At 43.8% G+C, this 23,807-nt stretch overlaps 1 protein-coding gene and 1 long non-coding RNA gene across 3 annotated transcripts in view; one reads left to right on the top strand and one right to left on the bottom strand.

The window, feature by feature from the left end:
- LOC135222764 (gastrula zinc finger protein XlCGF57.1-like) overlaps positions 1 to 23,807 on the top strand; it is a 147,613-nt gene that overhangs the window by 54,001 nt on the left and 69,805 nt on the right. The window lies entirely within an intron of this gene.
- LOC135222763 (uncharacterized) overlaps positions 18,518 to 23,807 on the bottom strand; it is an 11,405-nt gene continuing 6,115 nt past the window's right edge. The window contains exon 2 of the long non-coding RNA XR_010316328.1: positions 18,518 to 18,860. This is a non-coding gene — a long non-coding RNA (uncharacterized LOC135222763). The remainder of the gene's footprint in view (positions 18,861 to 23,807) is intronic.

Here is a 23,807-nt window from a genome sequence, read left to right as displayed (position 1 = left end):
CAGATACAAGGACAAGACAATTAAAGAATTATAGGTGACAGCTGTTCAGACTTTGGTAACAAAACCATGTTCACATTACATATTCACAATACAGGTTAGACATACATTACAACGAAGATAACTCTAAGGCAACTATTTTTTATTTAAGTCTGTAATTATATCTTTGAGGTCATTCTTAAACCTGTTACAAATACAAAGGTCTAAATGAAAAAGGCCACGACTAACATCGAAATTACAATGAAAAGTAAATTGTATTAAAGCAGATTCTAAAAGATTTCGTGATAAGACATCTCTTGACCTTGCAATTACTGAACTACCAACCCAATTTATTCGGTGGTTGTTTTCACTTAAATGAATGAATATTGCATTAGATGTTTGCCCAGTTTTTACAGAATATTTATGCTGGCTTAGCCTTACTTCTAGGCCCTTGCTAGACTGTCCGAGATAAAATGAGGGACAATCCATACATGGAATTTTATATATTATGTTGTTGCTTTCTCTGGGGCTATTTTTTATTAACATTCCTTTTAGTGTGTTATTATAGGAAAAAACAAGGTTAACATTAAAAGCTTTTAACAATGATTTAATGGTTTCAAATCCGTTAAAATAAGGCAAACTGAGAATGTTCTTAGAATTTTCTTTCTGCGTGTTACTTACACTATAAAACTTTTTGTGGGCTTTATTATAACAAATATCTAATATATGTCAAGGATAGCATAAATCTTTCCCTATTTTTCTTATGTATTCAATTTCTTGATCCAAATATTGGGGACTGACAATGCGCAATGCTCGTAAAAACATAGAAGAAAAAAATTGATATTTTTATGTTAAGATGGTGGCCTGAGAAGAAATGAACATAAGTTAAGTTGTTGGTCGGTTTCCTATAAATACTGAATTTACTTTGAAATGGTTCTCTATGTATCAAAACATCTAAGAAAGGGATGCAGTTGTCTTTTTCTAATTCTAGAGTAAACTTAATCGATGGTACCTGGTTATTTAATTTAGAGTAAATCATTTACATCAATACAGACAGGCAAGACAGCTAAAATATCAACATAACGATACCACTTTACAGGAATATAAATGATATTAGGTAAGTAGCATTTTTCAAAAAATTCCATGTACAAGTTTGAGAGTAGTGGTGATAAAATTCACCATTGAATATAAACTTACAATCACAAATGCACAAACTCGTGAGTGAAATAATGTGACTTATAGGTAAAGGTAATTCATGCTGAGTTAGTTCATTACTAAGATAGTCTAAAATAGAGTCTATAGGGACTTTAGTAAAAAGAGAACATACATCAAAACTAACGAATCTATCAGTAGGGCAAAGAGCAATTTTGTTTAATTTATCAACTAAATCTAGAGAATTATATATATGAGAATCGGAGATGGTTCCAAGTAACGGGGACAAGATCTTTGTGATATATTTCGAAAGTTTATATGAAACTGAACCAACAGTACTGATAATAGGCCGCATAAGGTTATTTTCTTTGTGGGTTTTGACTAATCTGTACAAGTAAGGTAGCGAAGGAGATTTGACTGACAATTTGCCTAGTAGTTCTGTTTTATCTTTTAAGGATATTTTTCACTGTGCTATTGGAGTTTTTTATGACTTGATTAAGCTAAAAGTCATCAACATAAAATCCATATCTTATAGGGGGAGGAAGCAGAAAGATGAAAAGTTTTTAGTATAAGGAAAAGGGCTGACTTATTTAGTTGGATCAACAGCCGGGCACCAAGGTCCAGCGAGAAAGCAGTTCCCACCGGGCATCAGAACCCAGCTGCTGAACCCTATGCCCCCCATCCTCGGCAAGGCTTCAGCATCTGGGGGGTTAAAAATCTATTAAATACTGTACATTTGTAATTTTTAAAGGATTTCTATATAAAAGATATGTATAAAAACTAATTTCATAATGAATATAAATGTATTTTCAGTAAAATAGATTTTTAAGCTTCCTGATCACTGTTCTGGTAACTTAGATGGCAGGCAAATTTCTGATGGGACGAGATGGTGAAGTGGAAGTGGAGACAAATCAAGTGGGAGGAATGAAGTGTGACAAAAGAGTGTAGTTGGAAGACTAGAACGAATCGGGAGGCATCAAATGAATTGGGAAAATCCACCTTCAAAGATGCCAATGGAAATAGGAAGTTGATGCTCATTTCCTTTCTGTCTGGCTTCTTTTCTTCAGCTTTTAATTCATTAGAGTCGTTCCTCATTTGTCTTAATTAATCTACACCGATTGTGGAAGCATCATTCCCTCATTTAACTTATTTTCAGCTCGAAATAATGCTAAAATCCCCCTTCAAATATGTCAATTGAAATAGTAGGTTTACACTCATTTCGCTTGATTCGACTAACCTTAAAACGGACCATTTTCAGCCTTTAATTACTGTGGAATTGTTTCTTAATAATTTATGTAGATTCTAGAAGCATAGGTTCCTTCATGTAGTAATGCTTTTTAACTTTGAAACACGGAAACTATCGTATAAACGAGAGAGAGAGAGAGAGAGAGAGAGAGAGAGAGAGAGAGAGAGAGAGAGAGAGAGAGAGAGAGAGAGAAGAGAGAGAGAGAGAGAGAGAGAGAGAGAGAGATATTCCAGACCCAGAACACAAACGAATTTAAGGTGTTACAACAATTTTAGCTTTAACCAGACAATTGTACACATTCAACTGTCCTGTAAACAGGCCACACGTCTTAATTCTAATGACCCTGTTAATATCACAATTTATGAAAATGAATTGTATTTTTTGTAACTATACAAACATGAGGTCCTTTACTTAAGGAATTACTTTTGCCATAGGCTGAAATTACAGCTGTTAAATTCTTGAACAAGGTGGTTAGGCAGTAGCTACCATCTGGTAGGCGGGTGGGCTCGCTTGCCTGGGTGTGAACGCTTCACTTTGCCTTTCAGCCCAGGTTTCAGATTGAGGGGTGGCATGACGTGGGCAGGTATGTAAAGGACCTCAGGTTTGTATAGTTAGGAAAAATACAATTTACTTTCAAAAAATGATATTGTCATGATACAATAAAGTTTTATACATACTTACCTGGCAGATATATACTTAGCTATAGACTCCGTCGTCCCCGACAGAAATTTGAATTTCGCGGCACACGCTACAGGTAGGTCAGGTGATCTACCGCCACTGCCGCTGGGTGGCAGGAATAGGAACCATCCCATTTTCTAAGACAGATTTTCTCTTCCACCTGTCTCCTGAGGGGAGGCTGGGTGGGCCATTTAATAGTATATATCTGCCAGGTAAGTATGTATAAAACTTTATTGTATCATGACAATATCATTTTTATACATTCAACTTCCCTGGCAGATATATACTTAGCTGATTGGCACCTTTGGTGGAGGGTAAGAGACAGCTAATTACTGAATAGACAGGGAACAACATATGTTGTAGGTAACAAAAATATAAGAAACCTTGGTTCCTACCTGTGCCGGCGAAAGACTTCATGGCTACTGCCTAGGAGCTTACATCGCCTCAAGAGCCTCAGCGAGGTAGTGACCTCATGCTAAGAGTTCTTGATGGTCTGTCGATGGGGTCTTATCCACTTACTCGACAGAACCTAAGGATCTTTGTCAATGGGGTCCTATCCATTTACATGACAAAACACCTTGCCATATGGCATCATCAGGGAGCATAACACCGATCCCGATCACCTGATCCTAATACCGGGGTTAGTACTACGATTGAAAGGAGTTATCCCCCAACATCCTTTCAAACGACCATAAAAAACTCAAAACCAAACAATCTTTTAGATAAAAAAATACTATTTAAGGATCAGTACCAGCTCCCTGTCCCAGCACGGTATCCGCTGATACATAAGGTCCAAGAGAAAAACACTTTTCATACGTCACTCTGACGTCTTTTAAGTAGTGGGAGGCAAATACCGAGTTGCATCTCCAATATGTTGCTGCTAATATGTCTTTCATTGACATATTTCTATTAAAGGCTAGGGAAGTTGCAATTGCACAGACTTTATGTGCTCTAACCCTAAGCAACTTAAATGTTTTCTCTTGGCATTTCATGTGAGCCTCCGTTATCACATTTCTCATGAAGAATGCTAATGAGTTCTTCGACATTTGCCTCTTCGGGTTCCTTACCACGCACCATAGGCTTTGATTACAACCCTGAAGTTGACTCTTTCTTTTCAGATAAAACTTCAGTGCTCTGACCGGACAGAGAGACCTTTCTGCTTCTCTACCCACAAGGGGAGAGAAACCCTTGATTTCAAAACTTCTGGGCCAAGGTTTAGAGGGATTCTCATTCTTGGCCAAAAACAAAGGTTGGAAAGAGACAACAGCAGAATCTCCTCTAAAACCTACCCGAGAGTCTAATGCATGTATCTCACTGACCCTCTTGGCCGTCGCGAGGGTCAAGAGAAAAATGCACTTTCTCGAGAGGTCTCTAAAGGATGCCTTATCAGGTGGTTCGAAAGTATCCGAAGAGAGAAACTGGAGGACCACATCTAGGATCCAACTTGGAGTGATAGAGGATCTAGACTTTGTAGTACCAAATGATCGTATCAAATCATGGAGATCCTTATTGTCTTCTATGTTAAGGTCCCCGTGTTTCTAAATACAGCCGAGGAAGCAATACTTTCTATAACCTTTTCTATGGTAGAAACAGCTAAACGGTGATTCCTCTCTAAGGAAGATAAGGAAATCAGCAATTTCGGTCACAGAGGTATCGGAAGAGGACAGCTTCTTCGACCTACACCATCTACGGAAGACTTCCCACTTCGATTGATAGACCCGCAGAGTAGAGGACCTGCGGGCTCTGGCAATTGCGCTTGCAGCTTTTCGTGAAAAGCCTCTCGCTCTGACAAGTCTTTCGATAGTCGAAAGGCAGTCAGGGAGAGAGCGTGGATGTTTCCATGATATCTCTCGAAGTGGGGTTGTTTGAGCAGATCTGTCCTCATGGGAAGAGATCTGGGGAAGTCCACCGTCCATTCCAGTACCTCTGTGAACCAGTCTCGAGCTGGCCAATATGGGGCGATGAGAGTCAGTTTCGTCGCCTCCGAGGAACGGAACTTTCTTAACACTTCCCCCAGAATCTTGAACGGGGGAAAAGCGTAGGCATCTATGCCCGACCAGTCCATGAGAAAAGCATCTATTGCTATTGCTCTTGGATCTTCTACAATGGAGCAAAAGTTTTCTATCCTTCTGGAGAGGAACATGGCGAACAGGTCTATCTGAGGCTTGCCCCAGAGAGACCAGAGCTTTCGGCAGACTTCAGAGTGTAGGGTCCACTCTGTTGGAAGGACCTGGTTCTTCCTGCTGAGTCTGTCTGCTCTGACATTTTTTGTCCCTTGTACAAACCTCGTCAACAATACAATGCCTCGTTCCTCTGCCCATATCAAGAGGTCTCTCGCTATCTTGTATAGTGTGAGCGAGTGAGTCCCCCCCCTGTTTTCGGATGTAAGCTAGAGCTGTGGTATTGTCCGAATTTACCTGGACTACCACGCCTCTGACCTCCGACTCGAAGTTCTTCAAGGCTAGATGAACTGCCATAAGTTCTTTTACATTTATATGCCAGGACACCTGTTCTCTTGTCCAGGTTCCTGACACTTCCTTCTTTCCTAGAGTTGCTCCCCATCCCGTTTCCGAGGCGTTGGAAAACAACACTAGGAGAGGGTTCCGAATCGCAAGGGATATACCTTCGTTCTTCTGAAGCGGGGTTAACCACCACCTCAGGTCTAATTTTATTTCCTGTAGAATGGGAAACTGATCCGAAAGATCCCCTTTCTTTCTGTCCCACATTCTTTGCAGGTAAAATTGCAGAGGTCTCAGATTGAGCCTCCCTAGGGAAACAAACTGCTCCAGCGACGAAAGGGTGCCCAGAAGACTTAACCATTCCCTCGCTGAGCTTCGTTCTTTCCTTAAGAAGTTTGATACTTTCTCCAAGCCTCGAGCAATTCATCTGAATCCCCAGATAGACAATGTCTTGGCTGGGGATCATCTGAGACTTCTCGAGGTTCACGAGCAGTCCGAGCGAGCGAACGAGATTCAAAGTCGTTTCTAAGTCCTCCAAACATTGTTGTTTTGACTTGGCCCTTATTAGCCAGTCGTCCAGATAGAGGGATATGTTCACCCCCTCCAGATGAAGCCCCTGTGCTACGTTCCTCATCAGGTTGGTGAACACTTGAGGAGCCGTAGACAGGCCGAAGCACATGGCCCTGAATTGAAAGACCCTTCCCTGCATCATGAATCGTAGATATTTCCTCGATGACGGATGCAGAGGGACGTGAAAATATGCGTCTTGTAGATCCAAGGAGGCCATCCAATCTCCTGGACGCAGCGCCGCCAGCGCCGAGTTGGATGTTTCCATAGAGAACTTCTGTTTCTCTACGAATCGGTTCAGTGCGCTCTCATCCAGGACAGGTCTCCACCCTCCCGAGGCTTTCGGTACTAGGAACAGTCGATTGTAAAAGCCCTGAGAGTGTGGATCCTGTACTAATTCTATGGCCTCCTTGTCCAACATTTGTTCTACTAGTTGCAGAAGGGTCTTCCTCTTGTCAGGGTCCGCGTACTTCACCGACAGTTCCCTCGGAGTAGACGTCAAGGGAGGTCTGTCCCTGAAGGGGATGAGATATCCTCTCCTCACAATTGAGAGGGACCAGTTGTCCGCCCCTCTCGATGCCCATCCTTCTGCAAAGTTCAGTAGTCTGGCGCCTACTGGTGTTTGGAGGACTTGAGGTTCATTTGTTTTTCTTGGTAGGTCTAAAGGCAGAAGCCCTACCTCTTCTTTCTGCTCCTCTCTTCTTAAAGGAGGATCTCGAAGATGAACTCCCTTGAAAGGGCGGCTTCGGGATCCGTATCTCCCCCTTCGTGGCAGGAACAGCTGTCCTCGGCCTTTTGGTTGATTGAAACAGAAGATCCTGTGTCGCCTTCTCGGTAAGTGAGTGAGAAATATCTCTCACTAACTGAGAAGGGAAAAGCTGGTTAGACAGAGGAGCGTACAGAAGGGATGACCTCTGTGCCGGAGAGACAGCTTTCGTAAGAAAAGAACTGAATACAGTTCTTTTCTTAAGTATTCCCGCCCCGAAAAGGGAGGCCACTTCTCCCGATCCGTCTTGTACTGCCTTGTCCATACAAGTCAAAATACTATTAAGGACATCGGGGCTCAGTTGCTCATTGTCTTGTGTCCTCTTGGCCATCACCCCAAGGGACCAGTCCAGAAAGTTGAAAACTTCCAAGACATGGAACAATCCCTTGAGGAGATGGTCCATTTCAGACATTCCCCAAGTTGTCTTGGCTGAAGAAAGAGAGTGTCTCCTTGACGCGTCCACCAGCGTTGAAAAGTCTGCCTCTGCAGTTGCTGGGAGGGCGAGTACCATTGCTTCGCCTGTCTCATACCAGATACCCCTCCTCCCAGAAAGTCTGGAGGGAGGGCAGGTAAAGACAGTCTTTCCCGCCTCCTTCTTGGAGTTCAGCCCATTTCCAAAAGACTGCAAAGCCTTCTTCATGGAAATTGTCGGCCGCATCTTCAGGAAGGAGGACGACTTTGAGGTTTTCGCGCTCGTAAAAAGCGACCAAGGAGACGGAGGAGCGGCAGGACTCAAAGAATCTCCAAATTCTTGGAGCAAAAGCGCAGCTAACGCTTTATAATCTGATAGAACAGCCCCTTTCTGGTCAGAGACATCCTCCAATGCCAGTTCCCCCGGAGAATCAATATTAGCCGAGGGAGAACGTCTTTTCTCGCAAGGTGAAGGGCTCTTCGCAGAATCAGCTCCCTCCCGACAAGGGTGACGGCCGCCTGTGCGGCACCTTGAGTCCCTGTCCGGCGAATGCCGATCCTGAGAAAAAACCCGATCATCATCTAAGTCCTCCTGACAAGAATGACGGCCGCCTGTGCGACGTATCGCATTCTTCTCAGGAGACAGCTGTGCTTGCGGAAGATTTCCACCCGAAACGGACTATCGTGAACAGGACGACGGCCGCCTGTGCGGCACCTTTCGTCTCTGTCCAGAGAAATCCGCTCCTGGTCCAAACCATAAAGAGACACCTCCTGGTTGATTTCTCCGTATGAATCTTTTGAGGAAAATCTTGGCGCTTGGTTTGTTCAATGCGCTCGGACGTATCTGTCCGTCTCGGACAGTGTCGTCTGTCCGAGCTGTCCACATATGGAACTTGGCGCTTGGCTGGTGTCAATGCAGTACGACACTTCTGCCTGCCCGACTTGTCCGCTTCTGGTGCCTGGCGCCCGGACGGAGTTGCCAGCGCACGACGTTTTGTCCAATCCAGGCTGTCCGCCTTGTCAAGGTTGTCAGCAATCGGCACGAGTCGTTTGGACATAGTTGTCCGCATAGGACATATCCGCCTGTCCGGGCTGTCCGAGTCTGGCGAATGGTGTCTGGTTGGTGCCGTCCGCGTAGGACACTTTTTTTCTGTCTGAGTCTCCCAATTCTGGCGCCGAGCGCCTGGGTGGTTCTGTCCGACTCGGACACTCTTCGTCATTGTCCGTATGTGGCGTCCCAAGCCTATGAGTTTTCATCCTTCTTTCTTTATTCCTTTCTGTACTCGTACGAGGAGTAGAGGAGATAAGTCTGGAGTCCGGAACGCCCGTCGGACGCGATCTCTTAACAGGAAGAAAATCGTCCTTTCTCCTCGGAAGGTCTTTTTTCAATACTCCTACTAAAGAGGAAATTTGTTCCTGCATTTTACGTAGGATGTCCGTCGCAGTTTCTTCCTTTTCTTTGCTATGAATAGGAGAATGCGCTCTGGAAGGCGTAGGAGATCGAGATATTGTCCTCTTGGCTCTTTTCCTCTCGTAGGGAGAATCGTCCGGGAAACGTTCCGGGCTCGAGTCCAACGTCGGAGCTTTCCAACTCCTCTTGATCGGACGCGACAGTTCGTCAGAAGTCCATCCCACTTTTTTCTTTCGGAGGAGACGAATCGAATGATTGAAAAGCACTCTTTTAGGATGCCTTTCCAATGGCGATCCTTGGCAGTCTGGGACGCTACAGATTCTGCCGAGGGGACGCCTGACCGGTGGGGATTCTCCGTAACCTCCGTACGACTGTCGACATTCCTTCTCCTCTGGGCCTGGGAGCTTGGAAGAGGTCTAGGTCTGGGAGCGAGACAGAGCCGATCAGACGCACCCTCCACTACACTGGGGACACTTATGTCACTTTCCACATTCTTACCTTTAAGAGCTTGCATTTCAAGCTCCATCCTTTTTAATGCTGACTTCAAATTTGCAATCTCTGCAGCAGAACTTGAAACATCTGCTACGGGAGAGGTTGAAACTGCATTTGAGGAAGCAATTAATTGAGGGTTAGTTATACTAACTGGCTCGTTAGAGCGAGATCTACTCATGCTTCTAGAGACAGCCTTTCTAACCCTATCTCTCTCTAGTTTCCTTAAGTAGGAATCTAGTTTTTTCCATCCTTCCTCATCCATATTCACATTTTCATCACACGTGTTATTTCTGGTGCATTCATATCCCCTACACTTCTTGCATACCTTGTGAGGATCTAACGACACTTTCGGTAGCCTCACCAAACAACCCTCATTCATACATCTTCTAACTTCGCAGCTAGAATCAGACATTTTTGAGCAAAATCCAAAGCCAAAATCAAAAAAACGTTCCACAAAAGCGTATGCCAAACCACAGATCCAAATACGTCACCAAAAAGACAGTCCAGAAGATCAACAGCGATGAAAAACGAAATTCAAGTCAGGAGGTAACAACAACGATGTTATGGCTACCCGCGACAGAGAAAATCTGTCTTAGAAAATGGGATGGTTCCTATTCCTGCCACCCAGCGGCAGTGGCGGTAGATCACCTGACCTACCTGTAGCGTGTGCCGCGAAATTCAAATTTCTGTCGGGGACGACGGAGTCTATAGCTAAGTATATATCTGCCAGGGAAGTTGAATGTATAAAATTGTGATTTGTTCCTACACAATATACAAACTCTTAGTCCTTTACATAAGGAAGGCTCACTGATTGGTGGGAGGAATATGAGTGAGCCTCTAGAACTGACTGGAGTTCTACACAACTGGGCTACTCCTCCTGGTCCGAAGAGCGAGGAGGAGTGCCCTGCCTCTGACAACTTAATCAGAGTATAGGGGCTGCATGATCAAGAGTCAGACTTCTGGGCCTTTTCGAAATGAGTGAGGAATCATAACTCATCCGAAAAAGGGCTGGAAGAATAATAGAATTGGAGGCATTAATGCAAAGTTCTGGGAAGGGTTTGCATTATTGCCAGTCTCCTTCCTCCCCTTGCTAGAGGAAGGAGCGGGATTATTTCTATGATTCTGATAAAAAAAAAAAACAGAAAGGAAGCTCGATGTGTAAGCTTATTGCATCAATTGCCCGACCAGCCAGTGTAAGTTCGAGTCCTATCCTCACACTGAAAGAAGAGGAGTAGAAGGATGAGGAGAGTAAGGTGGAGAGGCCAGCCACTCTCCTATCCTTCTTACCTCTAGAACCGCACACCATAAACAAGATGCAACTTGTCCTCTTCAAAGAGCCGGGTAAGCAAACACAACCTGTGAGCATCCACCACTGGTCCAAGGAAAAGAGGTTCCAAGGACCTTTGGGCAGACCCGAAGGAAGAAAGATATAAATATGGTCGCAATGAGACCTCATCTATCTTCCGGTCCGACATATACTTCGGAGTGATGAAATGTACCCATCCACTGGACTATCCAACTGCAGAGAAATCTCTCACGATCTCGTAAGACTCGGAGAAAGATGTGTCATTGGACACTTCTGCATTGGCAGTCTGCAGTGGATAAAGGCACTGACTCTCAATGAAAGGTGTCGATCCTTCATGGGTACAGCAACAAACCAATAAGACAAGTAATGACTGATCTGGATCTACCAATACAAACTCCACAGTGCAGATCATGAAGGACTCGGACTCGTCAGCAGATGCTGACAGACTGTGCTGTCACGCATCCAAGACGTAGTCTATTTTGTTTGCCAACGATGTAGAGAGATGAGATGATGATTCTCGCGAGGCATGTGCACATTAGACGAGCGTCAACTGCCTTCTAGAGACCGAGGTCCCTGTGATGGCAAGACAAGTTTCTCCTCAGTAGCTGAACCTCAACCAAGAAGAAACAATACTATATTACTAGTGAATGACTGAGGTGAATGTGGACCTACGTCTTCACAGTTGAATCGAGAGAAGTAAACTCTCAAGATTCTGATCATAGAAAAGTCCTGTCGATGACACCAACCAGTGAAGACGGCTTTAATCCTTGGTGTTTTACAGAGGACTGAAAAGTTAATCCGCTATTTATTTGCTGTTCGGCGAGTAAGTGGGAGCTTGCAATGAAATAGGAGTCTTTCCGTCAAGAAAACACAAGGATTGTACTGCCTGAAAAACCGCTTCTCGTGGGTTGGATCAGGGAGGAAGTTTCTATTTACTTTGGGAGCAGAGCTAGTCAGGCAGGGAACAAGCATAGTCTTCCATTATTCATTTACAATTCAGGGTGAACAAAGAATAATTGAACACCTTACGAATTAGGAAATGCATATTAGAAGACAAACTCAAATTGCCTGAAGAATATCATTCTGCGTCATTGCAGAAGACTAGGCTACAGACTTCTGTTATATCGTGGGGTAACGAGTCTAATGAGATATATCTCTGTCTGAAAATTCTCGCAACAGCAAATGTGGTGCAGGAGAGATGGGCATACACTTATGCGAGAATTCCAGCCAACCAGACACCTAAGTCTGTCATTGCCGGGCAGAGATTCGAATTGGTTGTCAGTCCTCGACAGAGGAGAAACAATACCAAACTGAAAAGAATCTCAGAGAGCAAGCAGTACTGAGACAGCCATACACCGCTCACTCAAGTTGTTGCCATTCTGAGTTGCCTGGTAGAGCATTCCATGAAGGAATGCGTTTGGCTAGAACCATCGAGCGCAAAAAAGATACACTTGTTCGGTGATAATGCAAATACTGTGGTGTTGTTGGGGAACAATACCACTAGCTATCTCAAAATCAAAACCCGTAACTCTTAGGAGGCCCGAAAGGCTGTCCTGAGTTCCAGGTTAATTAAGAGAAGATACTATTCGTCTCTGTCACATACCAGAAGAGTTAACTTACAGGTATACGCCTCCTACTCGGACAGTGCAACTGATAACAGAAGTATGTCATGAGAGAAATATACTAGTATATTTGTAGGTTCCTGTAAATTGCACTCCAACCTAATTCTTCTTCATTCGAGGGACAAGAATAAGGTGAAGTTTTCCCGAATGGAGACTTCTACGGTGATAAAGGGATACCAAAGAAGACTAGTTCAAGCCGAACTGGTTGTTCCCTAAACAGTTGCACTGGAGAGACGTTCAAACCTCTCGGTGCTATCCATCCTGAGCAGATTGACGTATGTTCAGTAAGATCCTAAGATTGAACCAAAAACATAGTCTCTCGGGTTCAAATTCCGAGGAGTAGACTCCACAGAATTCCTCTTATTTCCTTGTTCATTCTGGTATAACCAGGAAGTAAAGGGAAAAAAGAGAGGAGGATTGATTGTTCTTGCCCACTCTTCCCTGAACTTGCGATGTTCTCACTCTGTTAAATGAAGCATTATTTCCTACAACCGTTTCATTTGCGCAAACACGGGTGAAAGTTTGCCGGAGTTATATGCCGTAAAAGCTGGCAAGAACTTGCCACGTCTTGCTACGCATCTATCTTCTCTGTGATCAAACTTCACGAAGAGACAGAGGACCTCCTCCTATCTCCTTCAGATGCCTTGCCCCGAGGGACAGTGACATCGATCTTGGCACCCGAAGAATAGCCATTCCTGACCTTCACAGGTGGGTCCGAGCCACCAATGCGGTTCGGTCCCTTCTCTCATCCTGCTCCACTATCGTGATGGAGAGAAGACTTCCTATCACTAACTGTGGATGTACAACTCCCCTTGGGGATTGTATACTTGGAGAGACCCGTACACGAGTATACCCAAGGCAGCCTCAGTTCCATGAGCAACACCCTTGGAACCAGAGACAGGAAAATGAACTTGGGTTCGAACTCCTGGGCTCTCTAGACACTATATTTTGCGGATAGCATCCAGGTTCCCGTTCTGGAAGGAGCAGGTGAGCTGAAGAGACAGCCAATTACTTACTCTCCATGAAAAGGATGCAGACCATTAGAAGTATAGAAGTGAGACTTTTTAAGGGCCGAAGAATACCTTCCTCTTCTTAGGACATGGAACCCTTTGAAGAGGGAGGTTAGGAGGCTTCAGATGACAAAGACGAAAGATGATGACCCTGTGAAAACTCGCTGCAACACGGGAAGGGAGGGTGGTATGTCATGGCAAGGAGCCGCACCGATCAAGAGCAGAGAGATCGTTCGTTAAGCCGAGCACTCAGATCGGCAGATCGAGCTGTCTGGTCAAGCCGAGCTGAGCAGATCACCATTACATAATTGAGTGGTAATCGTCAACGAAGAACTATCACTTCTTCCCAATTAACTGTTCCCCTTCGAGGCTCAAGCTCCGAGAAGAAGAATAAGAAGGATTCTGTCTGTTGTCCTACATGTTTGGACCCTAAAGTCCAATACACAAGGACGGTATTTGACCATTCACCCAGAAGGTGCTGCATGCAGTTCCAAGCTCTACATAACTCCAAACCAGACCGAGGAGCGAACTCATCTGTACTGGTAAAGGCTCATCTCACCATCCAAGCACTCGTAATAGTGATTGCTTGGCGAGCGTTAGAATTCGTAAGAATTCCCAGGCTCAGTGAGAAAAACCCGACTCTTGTAAGACAATAATTGGGCGAGCCTTATATCGCCCTGGTACTCGGCAATATGATGAAGCTGAGCACTCGGTGAGTGCCAATGAAACCAAGGGATCCAGGTGCTTGGCGAGACTCCTGATTATTGTAATACTTATCGAGAATGTCCGTTGTCCGAGTGTTTGGAAATCAGAGAAAACCAAATCACTCTGTGAACGCTTAAAATTCTAAGGAATTTTAATGGCTTAGCGAGACTCCCGATATTTGTAATAACAGTTACCAGGGATGTCTGTCTCGCCCAAGTGTTTGGAAATTACAGAAAACCATAAGATTCTGAGAATGCCAGAAATTCCAAAGAATTTGAGCATCCAGCGGGATCCCTGGATATTGTAGTAACAATTATCAGGAATTCTGAGAGTGCTAGAAATAACAAAGAATTTAAGCATTCAGTAAGACCCCTGAATTTTGTCAAAACAATCGTTGGGACGGGGGCCACCCCCTCCATTTCCGTAGAAATCGGGGAGGAACGAGCATGAAAACCAGTCCTAAATGCGAGCATTTAAGACTGAATTTGACATAAGATCCTTCCTCAACAACATGGATGTACGTCCGGTAGGACCCTAAGATCCCTCGAGGAACGTAGTTCCCGAACACTGAATCCTACAGAGAGCATGCAGGATCCTCCTATTCACCTTGCCCCTCCCAGCGTAGCCATAGGAAGTAGAGGAAATAGGTGAGGAAGACTGGACGCTCTCGCTCGCCTTGCTAGCGGAACTAGCAGGAGAAGCGAGTCACGGGCAGCCATCAACTTGCGGTGATGGCCACTCCGCGAGTCTAGGAAAGCGCTATCATCTGGAGAAAATGCTTTCCCAAGGAGGGTTACAAAATCTCGCACGGCAGGTGAAACGTTCGCCGCTACTGAGACCGGTCGGTTACCCGAACGTGATCGTCTGGGTGGGGCTGAGCGTGCACCTGACTGTAGAGAGCCAGTACCGTCCTCCAATGCATCCAAGTCCTCGTCGAGGCTGACACCTCTCAAGAGGACTGAATGGGGGACTCCTACCGGTCTTATTGCATTGACGGTCCCGCCCTGGGAACCAAGCAATCAGTGCAAGAGCGATCACCTACAAGGTGCGAGTCACCTCAGCGACTCGCTCCTCTCTTCCACTCTGTGCCCGAGTCATGACGGTGAGTGGACTCAGCGTCACCGACTCTGGATGCACGCGAATCCGAAGATTTACGTGCACTTGGGGAACTCGCGAACGAGCGCCCAACACGGCACTAGTCTTAGGGGCAGAACCTCTAGGACTAGCAGCAGAAATGCAAACATAGTTTGAGCTTCTATGGCTCCTGCTAGGCCCAGAGGACAGCGTGACGGTTCCCATTCCAGAGGGAATGGGCGAGCCAGCGGAAGACCCAACTGCCTCCTCAGTTTGAGGAGGCAGACCCTTAGAATCCTGCGACGAGACTTCCTAAGGGGGGAGACTACCTTCTTCGGCAGGGAGCCTTAGAAGTTGAAAGGGTGGAGGCTGATGAAAAATATGATGATTCCGAAGAGGAAGATGACGACACTTGACAAGCTCTCTTCCTCTTCGACTTCTCCAAATTCTGCAAGACTTCTTCTACAGGATGAGGTACATTTACCAGCAAGGATAGAGTTATTAATCACAAGGCAGTGACAAAGGCTTTGTCCAGTGACGAAACTCCAGGATAACAGTGGTAAATGAATATGATTTCCAGCAGGGGAACAGTACACACACTCAAGGACCAAATCACAGCATGCTACGAGTCATGGGTACAATTCCAAGGTTAGGATAACCAACACTAAGAGATATCCGACCATCTACAGCTGTGATCAGTTATCACCACTGTTAGCCTGTAAAAATATGATTTAAAGTATTAAGGATACTCCTTTCACATCCAAGGGCACCGCCCTCCGAAATGAGAAGAGATCTCTCAAACACCAACACCACACCCCCCCTCTTCTATCTTTGTCCGATAGTTAGCAAAAGGATGAAGGAGAAGAGGAAATACCAGGAGTAAACAAAGGACAAACTTCCAAGTTCCCCTCAGTAATGTCCAAAGCATAAGCATAAATTTCAGATGAATACATGTCTCGTCCTAACGTTAAAGGGCGAAAATGTTATGTAATAATGATGTTGGTGCACACTTGCCCGCCGATCCTTAACACAAAGTAGAAAGGTGGCTATCAAGGCTATCACAAAAAATGGGTTTGCATATTAATTATTAAAGTCAATTAACTATTAATATCAAACACCGTATATACATATTTATTCAAAACAAATTAAAGATCCCACCAGGAAAACTGTAATCAACGGAACGGCTAGTCAGCAAGAGCTCACAAACATACATCTTCAACGAAGACGGCTGAAAGCAAAGTGGAGTGTTTACATCCGGGCAGGCAGGCCTACCCGCCTACCAGATGGTAGTCACTGCCTAACCACCTTGTTCATAAATTTAACTGCCGTAATTCCTTATGTAAAGGACCGAGGGTTTGTATATTGTGTAGGAACAAATCAATGATACTAGTGGAAGGTCAAGTATGCCAGAGCATGAGGGAAGACTACAGGAAGTCCAGGAACCAGCAGGCTACAGGAGAAACAGTACATTTGTCCATTGTGCAAGTTTTAATAAAGGGTAGCAACAATATTGTTGCCGCACAACCTCCGTGTGTACGTCAGTTAGTGTGTAGTCATCTTAAGAGGACTTTAGTCACAAATTGTGTATACTATATTGAAACCCAATGGAAAAAACTTCTCTACAATAATTGCCCACTTTGCTTAGGCCCTCTGTTCCATTCAACTTGACAGAGGGCCGTAATATGGCTTTATAGTAAGTACCTTATTCCGATGATTAACCTTCCACAAAGCTTTCTTCACGAAGACCAACTAGACCAGTGACACTAGTGGTTAAATGAAGGTTAGAACAGTGAAACTAAAGTCTCAACATTTAGTTATTCTGTAAATTAGCATATCAATATCCACTAGTGATTATATTTATCACCTACGATGTTCATTCATTACTTTAGTTCTGAAACAAAGTGACAAGGGTTGCCTTTGTCACCCGTTTGGCAAGGGACAATAAATAGCTTTAAATGTTATAAGTGTAATAACCCCAAGAACTTAAAATCCCTAACAAAATGAGACTTGATTTCATTTAGAGATCTGGATCAGGTCTCCAGAGGTCTAGAATTATTTGTGGCTTATTACTACATATCGAGACTGTCCATATGCCTTCTATCATGCCTTCAGCTACTTCAAGTACCTAATAGTAGGTACTTGAACTAGGCATTGGTAACTTTCCCCCTCAACTCAAATGTCATGATAGTTTCCCCACACTTTATCATGCAGAAACTAAGCATCAAGATAAACTCAGTCTTTGAGAGATTTTCAGGCAAAAGAAAATGAAGTCTGCCTCTGATGAAATTATCAGAGTACAGAGACTGCGTGATCAGTCACCAGACTTCTGGGCTTTTTCGAATGAGGGAAGAAACGTGACCCCAAACAAAATCAAGCTGGGATGAATCTGAAAGTTAAAAGACAGTAAGGCAAATATAAGCATTTGGTTTGTCTTATCGTCATGGACCTCCCTTTGCTAGAGAAAGGACGGTTGCTTCTGTACTCTACAATGATAAACAGAGTGGTTGCTCCATTGTAAAACTTCCCTGCATCGGTCACCAGTTCCAGCATGTGACGGCCGGATCCCCTCTCTGCCCAAAGGAAGAAAAGAAGGCTGAAAGGGCAGAGAAGGAGAGAAGAGAAGCCAGTCACTCCCTCACCCATTCTTCCGTCCACAACTGCACATCTAAGACGAGATGCAACCTTATCCTGATAAAGGAGCCGGGTAAGCTACAAAACTGGATGAGCAGCCGCCACAGGTCCAAAGGAGAAATTAGCACAGTCATTTCTTTTAGAAGTTAACTACCAGCTACAGAAACAGTTAGGCTTGCAGTTTGAATTAAGAGGTATCTACCTGGTAAGGTAGTTAAGTTTTAAACTTCTCCCTCATACCAGGATGTGTTTGTTGGTTTTGTAATATTCTGTTTTTATCCAGACTTTTTTAACTGACTCACTTTGCAGGATTATTTTCTTTGATAAAGTATAGGCAGTACATATACTTTATCAAAGAAAATTATCCTGCAAAGTGAATATAGTCACCTATACAGTTCCCCAAAGGGCAGCTGTAATGTGAATGAAGTTGGTGCATTGGGACCACAAGGAAAGATGCACTTCAATTGGAAAGAGGTGCACTGGGACCAGAGACTCGGTGCATTCAGACCACATCGTGCATTCATTCACTTTTGGCAGGGTACAATACTATACAGAGATTATTGAAGTTTTAATGAGGTTAAATGAAAGATTTTATTTATGAATAAACTATTTCTATTATTTATCAATAAAATTAAAAAAAGAGGTTTAATCTTATCAGAACAATACATTACTTTAGTCATTTACAAAACAAGTAGTCTCAACACTTCAGACTGGTTAACCTAAAACAAAACAATACAGTCCACTGTATTTAGTGACTGAATACAAGGCATTAGGATTTACTTACTAATGCAGTATCACATTTTTTGTAGAAGATTAAAACCAAGAACATATAAGAAATAAACAAAAAAAATACTGCACCTAAATTTCATTGATGTGTAATGAAGAAATCAATCTTTCTATTTCCACTAAAAATGACATTTGATGAAAACAATCAAACTGACAACTACATATAAAAGTGCATACATGCACAATGCTGAATAACAAAAGGCAGAAAACTTCATGTCAGCCAAAAACAATACTAATTCTTTATTTGGAAACCATACAAAAAGTACACAGGAACCAGAAAAGTGGAGACATCACAGGAAAACTTCTTAACCAAGTATACTGTACATTGATCAATGAGAACAAGAGAACAATTGTAAGAAAAAACTAAAAGTAATTTATTTTACCTTTGAATACCTAAAGGTTATAAAACCATTTCGCATCAAATTCACTCTGGCCAAAATACTTTGGCTCTGCCTTCACTTCTAAGTAAGAATCTGCAAATGAGGAACATTCGCCTGCATTTTCAGTGAGACCCTCCTCCTAATTCTACTTCTCTTCTTTGATTAATGGCAATGATGATGGTAATGAACTTAAAATATAAATATGGTTTTTCTTATTATATTCCTTTAGGTTGCAGCTGCTTTTTTTAATATATTTTGCAGAAAAGTTCATAATAATTATCTCCACATCAAATACAACTTGCTTTGGGGTGCAAAACATTAACAAATCTGTCAGCGCAACTGAACATCCTCTCTGATGAGTGACTTTGCTTGTGCATTTTGACACCTGAAAGACACTAGTCTGGCATTCAGAACCAATGACTGATTTATAGATTACAATACAAAAATATAACATGCAGTGTAAAAGAACAATATCTATCCTCCATGAGTGCTCACATATCTTATGACTCTACAAGAGAAAAACCGTTTTACAATAGTGTGAAAGAATGACGTCTTTCTTCTCAGCGAACGCACTCATTCTAAGATGGACCTGATGAAGAAGAAGAAAAAAAAAAGAAAAAAAAAAAGAGACTTCTTGAGAACCAAGTGCAGATACAGGATGAGACTTCTTTCAAGCATGAGTTTTCACACAACTTTCGAGACACCTTGATTCAAAATGTCTCCTTTGCCATGCAGGAGACATGAATGGCTTCTCTCCAATATGGGTCCTCATAAGGATTTTAATAACAGAGGAACACTAAAGACCTTTGCGGCAACCGGTACATTTGATTGCCACCTAAATATTATGAATTTTTATGATTCATCTCAAAGCACTTGAAACTGTCTGACATTTTTTACATAAGGACTGGAGAACGTCCTTGCTCTCTCTACAATGATTTCCATTATGTCCTTTGACAATTTCAGATTTTTAAAAATTGCTTTTATTAAAACGTACTAAAAATAAAAAAAATAATTTTTTAAACGCACCAAGATTTTCTCTCTATTAATCATGTCTACAAAAATAAAAGCATGAGCCCCAAACATGGAGGGAAATGCTACAAGAAATAGAAAAAATATATTTCTTGTAGAGAAGGGGAGGGGATGGAAGAGCGAAGGGGGAAGAAGGAAGGGAGAGGAAGGGAGGGGAAAGAGGTTACCTATAAGGCAGATTCTACCGAGTCAAAGAAGCTGTGAAAAATCCGAAGAAGACTTTCATACAAATCCTGAGGAGATACTGGGAGAGGTCACTGTAGGGTCACTAGAGGTCACTCCTGACCTACTGATCCTGTAAGGTCGTATTGTCACTGGGATTGAGTGATCAGACAAAATTTCAAGTCCATCGGACGAAGGGAACAGGTCGAAAATTGAGTTGCGAGGTTTGATGATAGACAGACAGTAGTCAAGTTAAATAAAATAATGTAATAAAAAATTATATTTTAATGATAAAATAAGGTTTCACATATACTTACCAAACAATTACATTAGCTGTACGCTTTCTTACCTGGCAGTCGAAAATTCAAATTCCTGGCGGCGGTAGCGCCATTGTTCGTATAGGTGATACAGATCCCGCCCACTTTCGGGAATACCTGGTACTGCTGAGCTTAAGACTTCAATTCGTTGAGCCGCAACGTCCATCTGTGGGGAGGAGGGAGGGCTCTGATTATGTAACTGTTTGGTAAGTATAAGTGAAACCTTATTTTATCATTAAAATATCATTTTCACATAAGTGACTTACCAAACAATTACATTAGCTGACTCCACATTACCCGGAAGGTGGGTATATGGACACCTTTCTGAATAAAAATAAGTCATGTGCTCACATTATGTATAATGTCTGCAGTACCTTACCTTGTGAGAGAGCAGCTACAGGTAGATACTGCCTCTGGTCGGCGCTCTCATCACATGTAGGAGACGTGGCAGTAAAGGCCAGGGTCGTCCCTACTAATGGTGGGATTTTTGCAATCATGGAGGTTCACCGATGATTGACAAAAAACAACAATGATTTGCCCTTGCCCTGGGCGAAAAGACCAGATAAAAAACCATACAAAAAACCATCACCTACACTAAAAACCATATGGTACCCTTAACCAGACATAAGGACTGGTGGGTACCTTCAGGTACATGTATCCCCAGGCTTCCCACAAACTCAAAAAACCTCAAATTCAAGGCGAGGAGATAGTAGAGGGAAAAAACCGAGTCCCCTATGCTTCCTCTCCCAACACCATTCCCGCTACTGACAACGGTCCCAATCTAAAGCAGTTTTCGTAAGTAGTTTCTACTTCCTTCAAATAGTGAGATGCAAACACCGATTTCGACCTCCAGAATGTAGTTTGCATAATGGAGGATAGAGACATATTCTGTCTGGAAGCCAATGACATAGCTACTGCACGAATCTCATGCGTCTTCACTTTCAGCACCCTAAGAGCATGTTCCTGAGTTTGGGCATGCGCTTCTCGGATCAAACTCCTCAGGAAAAAGGACATTGCATTCTTTGAAAGAGGCCGAGACGGGTCTTTCACCGAGCACCAGAGTCGGTTCGACTCTCCTCTCACAGTTTCTGTCCTAGTCAGGTAGTGTCTGATGGCTCTGACCCGACTAAGTCCGTTAGGTTCTTTATCTTGAAAGAATAGGGCCAAGGATTCGAAGGATCCTCATTTTTAGCAAGAAAATCTGTTACATAAGAGCAAACTGCATTGGCCTGGGTGAAACCACTTCCTTACTCATCGCCTGCAACTCGCTTACTCTTCCCGCTGTGGCTAAGGCAACTAGGAATAGTGTCTTCCTAGTTACGTCCCTCAAGGTTGCAGAATTCAATGGTTCGAATTGGGGGCCATTGAGCCACCTTAAAACTATATCCAAGTTCCATTCCACTTCTACAGGCTTGAAAATCTTGGAGGAACTAAAGGATCTGATCAGGTCACTGATGTCCTGATTTGATGAAATGTCGAGGCCTCTATGCTTGAAAACCGATGAAAGCATGGCCCTATATCCTTTAATAGTTGAAGTGGCCAACTTCTTGGTGTCCCTCAGAAATAACAAAGATTCTGCAATTTCTGTTATAGATGTCTCAGAAGAAGAGATGCTATGTTGTCTGCACCATGACCTAAAAACTCTCCACTTGGACTGGTAGAGCTTGGCAGAAGAACTTCTTCTGCAGCTAGCAATAGCCTCTGACGCCCTTCACGAAAACCCTTTTGCTCTGACCAGGTTCCTGACAGTCTGAATCCTGTCAGGGCCAGAGGGGTTATTTGAGAAGCGATGGATTTTGTGGAAGTAGTCTGGGAAAATCCACCAGCAGATTGAGAAGGTCCGGGAACCACTCTTTGGCGATTGTTCCTCGATGTGGCGAACAGATCTATTGATGGTCTTCCCCAAAGCTTCCAGAGGTCCTGACACACTCTCTCGTTCACGGTCCATTCTGTTGGTAACACCTGATTTACCCGACTCAGTTCGTCTGCTAGTACGTTCATTCTCCCTTGCACGGATCTTGGAAAAAGGGTGATCTTCTTCTCGTTCGTCCAGGTGGGGAGATCTACGGCTATCTTGTTGAGAGAGAACGAGTGGCTCCCTCCCTGCTTCCGTACATATGACAACGCTGTGGTGTTGTGCGAGTAGACCGCTAAGTTTCTTCCAGTGACTAAATGGTCGAACGCTTATAGCCCTAAGAGGATGGCCTTCAATTCCTTCGCATTGATGTGCAAGGTCTTTTCTCGTTCTGTCCACAGACCTGACACTCTCTTGTCTCCTAGGAGGGCTCCCCATCCGCTGTCTGAGGCGTCTGAGAAGAACTGCAGGTCGGGGTTCAACACGACTAGGGAGATTCCTTCTTGTAATCTTTCCCTCGAAAGCCACCAATGAAGATCCATCTTTATCTCTTCCATCAGGGGGAAAACTAGTGAGTCCGACTGTGTCTTCTGAGACCAATTTGCTTTCAGGAAGAACTGAAGCAGCCTCATGTGTAGGCGTTCTAACCTGACAAAACTCTCCACTGAAGCCAGGGTCCCGAGTAGGCTCATCCATTCGAGCGCTGAGCAGGACAGGCAAACCAGAAATTGCTGGACTGTTGACAGGCAGGACTCTATCCTCTTCGGGGAGAGAAAAACCCGAAAAGCTAGAGAGTCTAGTATCATCCCTAAATAGAGAATCCTCTGAGTTGGAATCAATTGGGACTTCTCCGTGTTTACTATGATACCCAATTGTTGTGTCAAAGTCAGTGTCTTCTCCAAGTCCTTCACACACTGACATCTGGATCTGGCTCTCAGGAGCCAGTCGTCTAAGTAAAAAGCTGTGTTGATCCCCATCAAATGCAGCCACTTTCCTAGAGGAGCGAGAATCCGAGTAAATACTTGAGGGGCGGTTGATAGATCGAAGCATAGGGCTCTGAACTGGAAGACTCTCTCCTTGAAGACGAATCTCAGGAACTTCCTGGAGTCCTGATGGATGGGGACATGGAAGTATGCATCCTTCATGTCGAGAGATACCATCCGGTTGGATGGCTGACATTACCGATCGACTGGTTTCCATTCGGAATTTCGTCTTCCGGACGAAGAGGTTCAGAGCGCTTACGTCCAACACAGGTCTCCATCCCCCTGATGCCTTGGGGACTACGAAGAGCCTGTTGTAAAACCCTGGGGAGTTCGTATCTGTTACTTCCTCTATGGCCTCTTTGTTGATGAGCCCTTCTACTTCTTTGGCTAAAGACAAAGCTCTTGTTGATCCTGTCGAGTATGCTGTCAAACAGACAGGTGTATTGTACAGTGGTGGATCCTGCGTAAAGGGGATCACATATCCCTCCCGAAGCACCTGAATTACCCACTATTCTGCTCCTCTTCGACTCCATTCCTCCCAGTAGTCGTGGAGTCTTGCTCCCACGGGTATGTGAAGGACCTTCCGATCATTTCTCTGTCTTAAAGGAAGGTTTCTTGGTAGACTTGGAGGTGGTTCGTAGATTTGTTCTTGGTCTCTGCTGCCACTTCGATTTACCTCCTCGAAAGGGATGTTTTTGAAGAGGAGAAGCTTTGGCTCCTGTCGCTGGAGGTACCTTAGGTCTTCTCGCTGACTGAAAGAGAAGATCATTGGTGGACTTTTTCTCGAGG

This window comes from Macrobrachium nipponense, chromosome 8 (genome assembly GCF_015104395.2).
Source record: "Macrobrachium nipponense isolate FS-2020 chromosome 8, ASM1510439v2, whole genome shotgun sequence".
Taxonomy (NCBI): Eukaryota; Metazoa; Arthropoda; class Malacostraca; order Decapoda; family Palaemonidae; genus Macrobrachium; species Macrobrachium nipponense.
Note: the sequence above shows the minus strand (reverse complement) of the source record. Positions and strands in the feature narration are given on the sequence as shown.